Source organism: Hyperoodon ampullatus, assembly GCF_949752795.1.
Source record: "Hyperoodon ampullatus genome assembly, chromosome: 10".
Lineage (NCBI taxonomy): Eukaryota > Metazoa > Chordata > Mammalia > Artiodactyla > Ziphiidae > Hyperoodon > Hyperoodon ampullatus.
The window spans coordinates 99,781,150-99,788,730 of NC_136923.1; positions in this window are offsets into that span (position 1 = coordinate 99,781,150).

Consider the following 7,581-nt stretch of genomic DNA (forward strand, 5'->3'; position numbering starts at 1 on the left):
TAGTATAGTTGGAATATTTAATCTCATTCTTAAAATTCCACTGTATTCTGATGGTGACCTTAACCTGTTTTGTGCATATGTGGGTGCGGCACAGCCCATGATAATTTAAGGATCTAGCCCAAGAAATTCTGCCTGATCTTCATGTGTCATATGTTAAATACTGTGGGCCTTTTTTCCCCCAAATGATAATCATTTTTAAAGTTTTCTTATTCTAAAGTGAAAGGAATGTTAATTTGCACTTCATCATACTACTGCCTTAAACTCTAAGACAGTAAAGATATGTGCTTTTTAAAAAAGTTAATTTTCCTGAATCCTTGATAAAATATTATAATTTTAACTTATCAAGTCATCCTTTTATCCCCATACTTTTCTAATGTTTTTGCCTCTGACTCCCTGTTACCAGCTCCTCATCCCACCTACGCCATCCCTAATTTTAAACAATTTAGTGCTGTTTAAAAATGAGTTTGTCAGGGCTTCCCTGGTGGCGCAGTGGTTGAGAGTCTGCCTGCCGATGCAGGGGACACGGGTTCGTGCCCCGGTCCCGGAAGATCCCCACGTGCCGCGGAGCGGCTGGGCCCATGAGCCATGGCCGATGAGCCTGCGCGTCCCGAGCCTGTGCTCCGCAACGGGAGAGGCCACAGCAGTGAGAGGCCTGCGTACCGCAAAAAAAAAAAAAAAAAAAAAAAAAAAAAAAAATCAGTTTGTCAGGCTAACCCTTTACACTCCATTTCCTTTTTTGACCTGCCATCAGAAGGAGGTAAACTTCATCTCACTTATTTGTATCCATGGAATAGTAGTAGTCTAAAATACAGAATAATTTCTGTAGTGAAGGCAATCAACACTGGGATGTGTACTTTGTGCCAGATTTAAAATATGGCCTTTCATGAATATGTCATCCCAGCAACCAAAAAAAGTAATAATAAGGGAATTTAAAATATTAATTGCAGGAGTTCCCTGGTGGTCCAGTGGTTAGGACTCTGCGCTTTCACTGCCGAGGGCCTGGATTCAATCCCTGGTTGGGGAACTAAGATCCCACAAGCTGTGCAGTGTGGCCAAAAAAAAAAAAAAAAAAAAAAAAGAATAAATTGCAATAGCCAGTATTTAAGTGCTTGTTAGGTACCAGGCACTATTATATGTGTTTTATATGCAATAACTTAATCCTCGCAGCACCTGTCTAAGGGTAAGTATTAGCTTCATTCTACAGATGAGGAAGCTGTGTCATTGTGACATTCATAACCTTACATAGCTAGAAAAAGCCAGAGCTGTCAAGCAGTCTGTTTCCAGATTCATGCCGTTAACCACTGTGCTGCCTCTCTAAGTAGATGTGATTATTCATGTTTACAGTTTTGCAAATACAGAGGTTGAGGACCAGGGTGAGTGCTTACTAGCTCACATAACACTACAGCACAGGAGTATGTTTCAAACCCAGTCACACCTCAAGGCATGTTTTCTATTCATTGTACCGCACTATGAACATTTAAGTAACCCAAAGTAACATCGTGAGTGACGAAGTGTCTTTAGTAAAGAATTTGTGAGACATACCTGAGTGAATAGGTGAGGATCGTTTGATGGACACATTAGTGGAATGCACATAGATGTCTTTGTTTCAAGCTGTATGTAGATATAAATTGTTTCTTCATCTGTGTTCACATCAGGTGCCTGTCATACCTATAGTAGGCACTCAGTAAATATCTGTGTCATACAGAACTAGTCATCAAAGAATACCTTTAGACAAAAAAAGGTACATTCTGAATTCTGCCATATAATGTCCCCTTCTTGGCATGCAAGATAACAATAATAACAGTGCAACAAAATAACAATAGCAGAAGAATGTAGCCAACTCTTTGTGGATCACTGTGTTAAGATATGACCTAGAGGTAAGCCAGCCTACCCAGAATCCTCAGCAAGGCATGCTGTATAGTAAAGAATTTGGCCAACCTTTGTCCTTGATTTCTGGGAGGGAGCTTCTAGTCCTTGGAATTTCCCAAGTGGTAGGAATTGTTAGTCCAGGGTCGGGGCTGGCCTTGCTGGAAAGTCTCACCATGTGACTATAGGATTAGGGTTTTGAGCCTCAGGATATTGGCCCAACCTTTGGGGAAGGTAAGGGGTTTGGAGATGATTGAATTCAATCGCATGATCAGTGATTCAGTCAATAATGGCTACATAGTGAGACCCAATAAAACCTCCGGAGACCAAGGTTTGGGATTGCTTCCCTGACTGTAGGTACCCACGGATGTGCCAGGAGGGTGATGCTCCTGAGGGCACGGAAGCGTAGACCTTGCCCCACAGGTCTCTTCTTTTGTCTGTTCCTGATTTGTATCCTTTGTGATAAAACTGTAGTGGAATGTATAACGCTTTCTTAAGTTCTATGAGTTGTTCTAGCGAAGTATGGAACCTGAGGGTAAAGTGGTAACGCCCCCAAATTTGTAACCAGTTGGTGGCCTGGGAGCCTCAGAGCTTGCAGCTGGTTCTGACTGTGGGGACTGTTCCCATAATGTGTGACATTTGACCAACTCCAAATAGTTAGGATTGCACTGCAGGCTTTAGGCTTAACTAATGTTTTTATCTTTTAGCATTCCCTGGACTGTTATCTAAGTCTCTTAATTTCCTAAAGTGATTTTTATCTTTAATCCACTATATTCTAGGTTCTTCCTTGGTCAATGAGTGCAGAATTCTAGTAAAATTTGACCAGCATAATAAACCAACAATATGGCTACGCATAATGAAAATATTTATGCATCCCAGTGTCACATTTGCTCTTTAAACAACACGGTTATCAAATCATCAGGCAAAGCAGAGTGATGCTCAGAACTTTTTGTGTGTTCCTTCCTAATTAAGCAAATGACAGTTTGTTTCCACTATGTGTTTGGGCAAAAATGTTTCATTTGCACATATTCTGCTTTTCATGTGTGCCTATTGATTGTACTGCCCATTGAACCAACCATCTTAACCTTTTTAACAAATACTGTAACATCACTGACTTGACTGCTCTATTTTTATTTTAACAGCATTTGTTCATTCACTCTCACTGAATCAGATGTGAGCCAGGCATTATACTAGATGCTTAGGATGCACAAAAGAATCAAATACAACCCCCACTCTTAAGGAACACCCATTCTAGAGAGGATTTGCCATGATCTCTACACAAAAATACATGAACTATGTTGATTTCCTTCCAGTCATTGGAGTATCTTATTCGCCTTAAGTTTTCAAAATAATAATTCCCCACAATGGTAGTGCTTCTAAAACCTGAATGTGCAGATGAATCCCCTGAGGATCTTCTTTAAAAATAGGATTTTAATTCAGTAGGGTTGGTTTGGGGCCTGAGATTGCACCGAGATGCCGATGCTTCTGGTCCATGGACCACACTTCAGTGTGGAGGTCTTAGCTACAAACTCCGGATGTTCTCAATATCAGGACATCTTAAAATATTCGAATACTTTTCACGTGATTGCCTTCATTTGCTTTCAAACTTAACCATTCTGTGTGGCCTGACCCTATTTAACTTCTGTGAGTCTCTTTGTTCAAACTGAACAGAAATCTTACCATGTTGCAGAGTCGCTGGCATAAGTGAACTCTTTAATCATTGCAGATATATGAAAGATTTAATATTCATTACTTTCTCCATAAATATTACTTTTTTAAAAAATCTTCACGAAAGTAAGATAAACCCATAATTTCCTATCAGTCATGGTCTGTTGTTTTAATTTCATGGCATGTAGTTAGAATACTCCTTATGCTATTTTCTGGTGACATTATGAAGAAAACGTTCACTTCAGTGATTTACTGCTGCTTCAGAGTGAACTGTGTACTACAGGGTGTTCGGGAAGTAGGGCTTAACACTTAAGGGAGTCTTCTGAGACTTTAATCACAAAATGTGTTTTATTAAATATCTTAATCCTATGATACCCCCAAATTTTCTAAAACATAATTAATTAGACCATTTTAATCAGTTTGACATGATTGATAAGATTTAAAATAGATGAAATACTTAAAACGTGGATAATTATTCACAATAGATAATGATAGAATGAGACCTTGGAGTCTAATTGTTATAGATTTCCTTGCAGGTCTCGCTGTCCTTTTTTTTTTTTTTTTTTTCTCCTAATGCCAGTTACAGTGAAAGGAATGAAAAGCAGATCAATTCAAGTGTATACTGTGTTTCATTTCTGACTAAACAGAATATGAACATTTGGGGATTGACTTTTTATATGTTCTGAAAATGGCCATTAATACATATCTTAATTGTGTAGGATATGTTTTTGTATATGTGTCCAGAGAAGACTCATAAAGGCAAGTAATCATTTTTCTCTAGTTTCTAACTACATTTTACTTGATAGAATGTTTCTCTGCAATCTCTCTGCTAAGCAGCACAAAATCATAAAATCTCGAGACTGTTTTGATGTTGACAACTGTCATTAAATCAAAGAAGTCAATTGAAATGTCTTAAGAAGGTTTGATCTAGGAATTCCCTGGCAGTCCAGTGGTTAGGAGTCCATGCTTTCACTGCAGGGGGCACAGGTTCCATCCCTAGTCAGGGAACTAAGATCCCTCATGCCATGCAGTGCCACCAAAAGAAAGAAAGAAAGAAAAAAAATTGTTTAATGTTTGATCTAATAGATGGGGCAAGGCTAGGGGGAATTTACTATAAAATGCCTACAAACATATCCATAGTTAAAGTCAGACAGGTATCCATCTTTATACAGCTAAGAATCATTGTTGGATTCAGGAAAATTGGGGAACCAGAAGAGTGCCAACCTCAGCGGGCGGTGATGGACCTAGTCTACCATTACGGGACTTGTACGAATGAAAAGACACACAGACTGATAGTCACACACTGAATAAGGCGATTTATTCTTTTAAATGTCCCAGGTATTTCGTAAATTCTGAAAATCAATCTTATTAGCATATATTTAATTATTTGTTCACTCAGTTCTTTTTTTAACATCTTTATATGTTTATAAGATGTTTATATCTTGGAGTATAATTGCTTTACAATGTTGGGTTAGTTTCTGCTGTATAACAAAGTGAATCAGCTATACATATACTTATATCCTCATATCCCCTCCCTCTTGAGCCTCCCTCCCACCCTCCCTATCCCCCCCCTCTAGGTGGTCACAAAGCGCAAACTGATCTCCCTGTGCTATGTAGTTGCTTCCCACTAGCTAGCTATTTGTCATTTGGTAGTGTATATTTGTCCATGCCACTCTCTCACCTCACCCCAGCTTACCCTTCCCCCTCCCGTTCAATTCTTAACAGCTTGCCTTTCTCAAAAAACTGAGGCATGAGTAGTAATTTTTTTCTTAATTTAGAGGGCTTATCTCTACAAAGTTTCTGAAGTGATCTGTTTGATTTTTTTCTTTCTTTTCTGGGACTCATTTAGATATTGGTCATCCTACTCCTGTCTCGTGTATCCCTGAGCTATTCTTTCATGGTTTCCATCTCTTTACTGTTTCTGGGAGAGTTTCTTGGTCTGATCTTTCAACACATTCTTCATCTCTTCAACCTGCTATTTATTCCATTCATTGTGGTGAGGTGTTTTTTGTTTTGTTTTGTTTTGTTTTTAAAGAAGATGTTGGGGGTAGGAGTTTATTAATTAATTTATTGATTTTTGCTGTGTTGCATCTTCATTTCTGTGCGAGGACTTTCTCTAGTTGTGGCAAGTGGGGGCCACTCTTCATCGCAGTGCACAGGCCTCTCACTATTGCGGCCTCTCTTGTTGCAGAGCACAGGCTCCAGATGCGCAGGCTCAGTAGTTGTGGCTCATGGGCCTAGTTGCTCCGCAGCATGTGGAATCTTCCCAGACCAGGGCTCGAACCCGTGTCCCCTGCATTGGCAGGCAGATTCTCAACCACTGCGCCACCAGGGAAGCCCTGTGGTGAAGTTTTTTAAAACATATTTCAACAACTATATTTTTGTGCTTAGAGATATTGACAACCATGTGGAGGAAGGCTCTCATACGCCACTGATAGAGATGTAAGTTGACAAAGCCACTCCAGAAAGCTATTTGGCATTACCAAATTTGCATATAGGCACACCCAGTGACCGGAAATTCCACCCATAGGCCCGTACAACTGAAATACGTGCACAGGTACATAAAAAGACACAAGAATATTCAGAGCAGCATCGCCCATAAAAGCAAAAACTGAAAGCCATCCAGATACAGTAGTCACCTACAGTAGAATGGGTAGGAAAATTTGTGGTATATGTATATAATGGAATGAAAGTGAAAGACTACCAGTCACAGCCACAAGAATAAATTTCACATTCAAAATGTTGCCTGAAAGGACATAGATACAAAAGAATATAAACTGTATGATTCCACTTCTACAAAATTCAAAAAAAAAAGGGCAAAACAAAACTATAATGTCTAGGGATGCATGCTTTGATGGTAAATTGTCAAGAAAAGCAAAGAAATGCTAATATAAAAGACAATTGCATTTGGGGGGCAAGGGAAGGAGGAAGGATTGCAGGAGGGTCTTATATGGTACTTGGCAATGTTCTGGTGCCCTGTGTGGTGATTACACTGATATGCCCTCTGAAATAAATCAGTGAGCTGTATATTTTTATTTGGTACACTTTCTGTATGAATAGTACATTTCAGGATGAAACAGTTTTCTAAAAGAGGAAATGGGAGGGGAGGACAGAAAACATGTTCTTTGGAAGATGACTCAACAGATCTCTAAAAAATGGGGACTCTTAGACCAACCTATAATGCTTTGTCTTAAGTCTTGTTTTCCTCTTCCAGGAAAAGATCCGTTTCTTCATTTTGGACTGCATCAGACACTTTTAATAAAATATGAAATTTTCTTCTAACAGTGCCTTCTCTTTATTGGACTATCTTTAGCAAGCTAAAGGTGCATGCAGAAAGCGTGGTCCTTTGCTTAATGATAGTAGCAACTGATTAAATGGATGTAACACACACATGCCTACCTACATACACCCATTTATTTTTTAAACCCTTCTTCAAAGACACCATATTTGACTGTAGGGCTGTATTCAGTCCTAAGATGCTTTTTCATCACATGCTGCATTAAGTGTTTTCCATTCAGAAGATAGATCTAACACACTAGCCTTATCATTCTTCATTTTGCAATTTAAGTGTAAAATCCTGCCTGTGTTTCCATTCATTAAAGCAGTCTCAGAAATTAAGCACGAATTTCCCCTTGAAGTGGCCATTTCAGTTCTTTTCTTTCTTTTTCTTTCTCTCTCTCTCTCTCTCCCTTCCTTTCTTTCTTTCTTTCTTTCTTTCTTTCTTTCTTTCTTTCCATTACCACTGTAATGAAGGGGCCAGTATTATGGTAGGAAGTGATTTCAAAGGCAGCAATTTCTTATTATGAATGGTATACTTTACCCACCACACCGCCCCATGTGAGTTGGCCATAGTTATATAAAATGCATGTGCAAACTCCATCTCTGCTGAGACTAAAATAGTTTTTGAATAGCAAATCATACTATCAGCACAAAGAGTAAATTTTCAAGCATTTCACTAAAGCAAAGAAGAGGAAAGCCACTATATATTCACTATAGGATCATTTCTGATCACTCTATAACTCTTAGAAACAGATTTTCAAACTCTTA